Source organism: Garra rufa, chromosome 5 (genome assembly GCF_049309525.1).
Source record: "Garra rufa chromosome 5, GarRuf1.0, whole genome shotgun sequence".
Lineage (NCBI taxonomy): Eukaryota > Metazoa > Chordata > Actinopteri > Cypriniformes > Cyprinidae > Garra > Garra rufa.
The window spans coordinates 49408603-49415900 of NC_133365.1; the positions used below are offsets into that span (position 1 = coordinate 49408603).

General features: G+C 35.5%; 1 long non-coding RNA gene across 1 annotated transcript; it reads left to right on the plus strand.

The window, feature by feature from the left end:
• Positions 1–3865: 3865 nt before the first annotated feature.
• LOC141334313 (uncharacterized) lies at positions 3866–6269 on the plus strand. The gene is made up of 3 exons (XR_012355539.1): positions 3866–4083; positions 5537–5613; positions 6222–6269. It is a non-coding gene; the product is annotated as an uncharacterized lncRNA (long non-coding RNA).
• The last annotated feature ends 1029 nt before the right edge of the window (positions 6270–7298 follow it).

The window sequence follows — 7298 nt, forward strand, 5'->3', positions numbered from 1 at the left end:
TTATTATTTATTTATTATTTAATATAAATATTTTTTTCAGTCAAATTTTTATTTTATTTTATTTATCATTTGAACACATTATCTATCTATCTACTTATTGTTATTCATACTTACTGTAGCCACGTATTCTCACAAAAATGTATTTATTTATTTATTGTCAGTCAAGAACAATTTAGTTGTATTCTAACCATATTTATTCATTTATTTATTGCATTCAAATGCACTGTAGCCATGTATTCTCAAAAATTATTATTTTTCTTTTTTGTAGATGTATCACTGCAAACAATGTTACATACTGTCTAAAATTGTTTCATTCCATAATGTGTTTGATTTCATATACTATTTTTAATAATTGTGCCGTATGTACTGTAGTTATTCAAAGACAGTATGCCAGTATTACATTCCAAACATAGTCTTCATATTCCAGACTTCATATTGGCCTTGTCTTTTATACGTTTAAGGAGTGAATGCACACATGAACGCATCTGTGCATTAATCAGTGCATCAGTGCAAGCATACAGGCATGTCTGTCTTTCTATCCCTAGCTATCTTCTGCAGCTGAAGTAAAACTCTCTTTGCCAGCTAGAGGGATGAGGTGTGGATCAGTGATGCTAAATTAGGAATGGTGTAAACCCGTATAGGAGGAAGAATACTCCAGGCATTTGGCTTCTGGTACATCACATGGCCCAGTTCCTTTACACCAGATGAGAACACGCTAACTTTACAGATAGAGCTCTCATTTAATCATTACAGTAAGTATAGCAAAGCCAAGGATTTCAATCATTTCTGTGTATACATAGATTTTAATAAGTGATTAAAATACAAATGTATTTTGAACTATTTTGCCTTCGCAGGCCAGATTTAAACCACACTCCTACTGGTAAAATTTATACTATTTTTAAAGGTGCAACTCAGCAATTTTTGCTTCCTTTTTTGCTTTATACCACACAAAATGGAAGCCCGTTTCCACCACTACATTTTTTTAAAGGTTATTGTGATGTATATCACAATTCTGACTATTTTTTCTCAGAATTGCATGATACAAACTCGCAATTGTGAGAATTGTGAGATATAAAGTCAGAATTGCGAGTTATATAGTCAGAAATGCAATATATAAACACGAAATTCTAAGAAATGAAGTCAGAATTGTGTGATATAAACTCGTAATTGTGAGATATAGTCAGAATTCCGATACATAAACTCACAATTCTGAGAAATAAAGTCGCAATTGCATGATATATTTTTTTTCTCACAATTGCGACTTTGTATCTTGCATTTCTGATCTTTTTTTTTTTGCGCCATTGCAACTTTTTTTCTCACATTTCTGACTTTTTTTTTCCTTGCAATTGCGACTTTGTATCTCGCAATTCTGACTTTTTTTCTCAGAATTCTCAGCAAGAAATAAAGTTGCGTGACATAAACTCACAATTGCGAGATATAGTCAGAATTCCAATATATAAACTCACAATTCTGAGAAAAAAAGTTGCAATTACGTGATATAAACTCACAATTGCGAGATATAGTCAGAATTCTATGAAGGTAAAACAGTAGCAAAACTCGAGAGCTTGTTGATTTGAATGTGAGAACTTATCATGTCATATTAATATTCGTATTTGTAAGCTGAAATTTGAACTCACAGCTCTGATGTGAAAAACTGAATCTGTTGATTTGCACACACAGACAATGATCCAAACACCCGTGTTTTGAATTTGAAGTTGCAAATTAATAGCTACAAATGTGTAAAATGCCATTCACATAAACAAAATGAAAGATACAAGTGTGTACGACATATTTGCTTTCGCACTTTACTTCAGTATTACTGTACAACCTCAAGTCGGCACTTACAACCTCTCACATCTGGCAGTGCAACGTCAGATTTTAGCGCTTTGACTTTTGCTACTGTTCTTGCGATATTCCTGTTGCAAAACTCACTCGTGCACTTGCAAATGCAGACGTGAGAGCGCAGAGTCGGGGGCGGGGCTAGGGTGGGAATTAAGTCATTTTATTGGTCGATGCCTGACCAATGAATATCGCTGTACCAGAGTTGCCATATAACTTATTTTTTAATATAATTTAAACTTCTTTAAATTCCTTATTTGCTTGTCTTTATTAATATTCACTTGTACTTATATGAATATAATAAAATAGCATGGGATGTCATTAATGAACCTTTTTAAATGCAACAATTTAAAAAAACGAATAAAAATCGAGTGCTTGATAATGCCTAAATGTACATTAAAAAGCTATATCTAAAAACATAAGCAGTATATGACCGGCAATACTGTTTTGAGAAACTAGAGCTAAAAATGATTTATTAAAAAGCCATAAGAGCATCTAGTGGTTAAACCATGGCATTACATATGAATATTATCTTTCTAGCCACTAAATGCCTCTAATTTGCCTTTTTGCACTGGAATAATAGGCATATTAAAAAAAATACATTTTTAAAAGACCTTCATAATTATTGTGCATATTATTTAGTACCAAAATCAATGCACTTTATGTGCAAATACAGCGAAACTCCTTTGTGTCCTGATTAATCCCATTCAAATTTATTGACAGCCTGGAGTTTTTGGAACTGTAGAGAGCTCCATGAACCACGTGACCGTGTGGCGGCGAGATCAAAGCATGTCGTAACTCTGTTTCTCAGCGGTTCTGGTACAGCGATATTACTCTGCAATATGCAGTAGGATATACATATGAAAGATGTTGCATTATTTGTTTAGCAGATTATAACTAAATGACAAGATGAATGCAGTGCAAAATCCCCTAAAAAGTAAGGATATTCAATGAAAATAGTTTCCAGTGTTTTACTAATAACTGATACATATGCATTAAAAAATGTTTCTTACTGCACTGCAATTCGCGATGGTTAGCGTTGTTCATTGGTCAGGCATCGACCAATAAAATGACTTAATTTCCACCCTAGCCCCGCCCCCGAGCTCTCAGTCTGCATTTACAAGTGCACGAGTGAGTTTTGCAAAAGGAATATCGCAAGAACAGTAGCAAAAGTCAAAGCGCTAAAATCTGAAGTTGTACTGCTAGATGTGAGAGGCTGTAAGTGCTGACTTGAGGTTGTACAGTAAAACTGAAGTACATTGCGAAAGCAAATATGTCGTACACACTTGTATCTTTCATTTTGTTTATGTGATTGTCATTTTGCACATTTGTAGCTATTAATTTGCAACTTCAAATTCAAAACACGGGTGTTTGGATCATTGTCTGTGTGTGCAAATCAACAGATTCAGCTTTTCACATCAGAGCTGTGAGTTCAAATTTCAGCTTACAAATACGAATATTAATATGACAAGTTCTCACATTCAAATCAACAAGCTCTCGAGTTTTGCTACTGTTTTACCTTCATAGAATTCCAAGACATAAACTCACAATTCTGAGAAATAAAGTCGCAATTCCAATATATAAACTAGCAATTGTAAGATATAGTCAGAATTCCAATATATAAACTCGCAATTCTGAGAAATAAAGTCACAATTCCAATATATAAACTCTCAATTGTAAGATAGTCAGAATTCCAATAAATAAACTCGCAATTCTGAGAAATAAAGTCGCAATTGCGTGATATAAACTCACAGTTGCGAGATATAGTCAGAATTCCAATACATAAACTCACAATTCTGAGAAATAAAGTCGCAATTGCGTGATATAAACTCACAGTTGCGAGATATAGTCAGAATTCCAATACATAAACTCACAATTCTGAGAAATAAAGTTGCAATTTTAATATATAAACTCGCAATTGTACACTCTAAAAACTCCTGGGTTATTTCTTTAACCCATTTTCTGGGTTATTTGTGTTGGGTTAAAATTATGGGTTATTTTTTCAGAGAGTAACCATTTTCTGGGTTATAGGGCTAATATTTTGACCCAACTCCTGGGTTGTTTAGGTTTATGGGTTATTTTTCAAAGAGTAACCCATGTTCTGGGTTCACGACCCTTCCCCCCGCCCCCGCTGTTGTTCTGGTATTTTCTCACAACAGTCGTTTGAAATAACCGTCACTTGAACTTCACGCTCGATCCTTTTTGGCCTGGGCTTCTTCGGTACAACTTCGTCGCGTATTCAAGGTAAGCAAGTATTTTCAGTGTCAATGTAACGTAAACATTTCTGTGTCCATGTCCCCGTTAGTAGTTTAGCACCGTTTGCTGAAAAAATGACCATGGCTTATCATGGTAATTCTGTGGTTAGCATGTAGTCACCCGCAGATATGTAACTAGTTTAAAGTCCGTGTAAAGTGAAAGTAAATGTGTTTTGAGTTTTTCAGACTAAAGAAGAAAGTGTAATTAACCACCCAGCCAAATTTGAATGATTAAAAATAACGATAAGTTCATGAAATTCGATGTCAAAATGGTTGAAATGCTTTTTACACATCGTTGAGAAATACATGTATGACCTAAATGACTGAATTCATTTTACACGGTGTTTAAATTCTATTTTTCATAAATTGTGCTGTACTTATCTCATTGTTTTAATACTCGTGGTAATACGATAAGTACAGTGCAGCTAGTGGAGACTTCATGCCGCGTTAAGGGGGTCGTACACCGGACGAGAAGCCGCCCTCGCTGCGTCTAGGACAACTCGAGGTATCGCGTACTTTATCAGTTTATGGCCAGCAATATTGTTACGTTTAAGGATATTATGGGTTTAGATAATGCCAGTACTATGTTATGATTGTACTGTATAATTAAAGACCATTGCTGAGACTGCAGTCTTAACACTTACTGTCTGTTAACTAAATTAAATGAGAATATCACCTGAAAATCCAATAACATCAGCAATTTTTCATTAAAGTAGCCGATTTCTGTAAATTAATGTAAAACTAAATTTATGTTGCAGCACATGGTGAAGTCAATATATACATTAAAGACGATTTGTGAGAAAAGAGTAAATTTAATATAAGACTATGTACATTTACGCGCTCAAGTTTGTTATTTCAAATGTAGGCGCGCGGCATGCACACCGCAGGTCATGTGACATGAACTAACCAATTAGCTTCATCCTTTCCCTTAATAGCATTGAAGGCACTTCCAAGTCGGAGAAACAGTTTATCATAGCTGTACAGGAATAAATATTTTTAAATAAATTTAATAACAGAGCTACTGCAAATGATTTTTAATGCTGAAAATCCATTTATCCTTTCCTGAATCTTCCGCGTGTTTATGGAGAGCGCAGGTCATGGTTGCTTAGCAACGGCACACGCTTCCGGAGCGCAAGCGCACGAGCGCTTTGTTGATAGGAGGAAAGCGGCGCGCCTAGCGTTTTCCACGTGTTTTTAGGCGCGACATGTGAACGGCCCCATAAAGAATAATGTGTTTGTATTTTAAATACCCTTCTCGTCCAGTGTGCAACCCCCTTTAGCCGCGGCTAGAGCGACGAGGCAACACAATAGTTGAGTTATGTTAACCAGCTGCGCTGTGCTTATCATATTATACAGTGCTCTACTGGCTTAAGTAGTAAGAGTTAAAGAAACGTGTCAGGTCTTCAAATTGTTGCTAACTTCTATTGCTATGTTTTCTCCAGGTCATTTTAAATGGACAGCTTTGTCGCTGATAAGCTAACTGAGTGGCGGCTGTCTGAGCTGATAGAGAATTTTAGAGGTGAGTGTTTTACTCTTAACTGCCCTCACATCATCTCTCTATACCTAAACATTTTTTTCTTTAATACGTTTTAAATGTGTCAGTGCAAGATTTTGTGACAGTCACAACTTCTTTGACAGTGGGGAATGCATATCTATAATAACCCTTTTAGTTAAAAGATACTTGTGCCTTGTCTTTTAGCTGTTATGCATAATAATGGGCCAGATATTCACCTTTGCATTAATGTCATTATTACACTTGTTAATGAAAGAAAAGATAGACAGTATAGACTGTATGGAACTCATATGGAAACTGATGCTCATTTAACTTGATGCTTTTTTTTTTTTTTACAAAGATGTGAATGCACTTAATAAGAAAATGGTGTCTAATGAGATGAGTGGGTCATACAAGACATAATATATTGTATGTGTACATGTATCATTTCCGTTAATTTTGCTTTTAGCCCTTTTAACCCCCTAGTTGTTCCTTATCTGTACCTGATGTGTGTTATCTCTACTGCAAAACTTTGTAAAAGATTAAAAATGTCTGTTCATTTTCATTTACATATTTCTATAGTCGTTTTATTTTTTCACACACATACTGATACCTAGAATATTGTTAACCTACAGATGCCAAAGGGGAACTAGCGCTAACACTTCTACCCAACATGGTGCCACAGTGCCACAGGTTGGGAAGAAGACTGTCCAGCACTCCATTGAAGTGTCCCGGACAGCGTCCATACACCAAATGCCTGTAAGTACAATGGACCAGTTTCTCAGCACCACTCTGAGAGAGAATATTCTTAATTCTAACTATGCTGTACAGGTGAAAGATGGCAATCCAAGTGACATGTTTCATGTGAAAGCTAAAGGGTGAATCCTGATTTAAAAAAAAAAAAAAAAAACCTCCAAGGTTCCTCGCAGTTGTATTTCAGTTTTGAGTGATGCCATCTATGGTAGCTAGAAAGTGAAGTTGAAGATGTTAAGTTTTATTACTCTGAGTGGTTCTCAATCCACATTTCTTTTACACATTCATGACCCACTCAAAATGAACACATCAATTAAGAACCACAGTTCATTTGGCTTCCTTGTACAGTTAGTGTCAGCATTATAACACAAACTGGTAGTCTATTATCTTGCTTACAGTTCACCTTCTACACAATATTCACATTCTTTTGTGTATCTTTCTGTCTCTGTCTGTTTTAGGTTGGAACAAATATGGTGGAATACCTCTTGCAATCAAAGCCATTCCTCTCTGTCCTGGCGCTGGGAGACCCCCAGCAATGTGCTTCTCAGGCATTTGTGATATTAGCTGGTCAGGCACTCTGTTTCGGGCAGTTGACGTGTGTTTCAAGGCATTTTATGTTCTTGATATCAACTACCCCAAGCAGTGTGCTCCCGCATGGGAGTTTCTGCAGCAAGTTGTATATCAGATTGAGGGATCTGAATCAAAACCTGTCAAATTTCTTAAGACTGCCTTGCTTAATTGCAGAACTGTTTAATCGTGTTAAGCTGCAGTAAATGACACAACCAATGTTTAAAGCCTCAAGTTCAATCCAGTTATTGAATGTTGTCAAATGTTTGAGAGAGAATAAGTTGTTTATTTTTCTATTTTTTAAATGTCTAATTGTTATACAATGTTATTACAGTGTGACCTAAAATAAATAGGTCCAAGTGTGTGTTTTTTTTTATTGAATTTAATTTAAT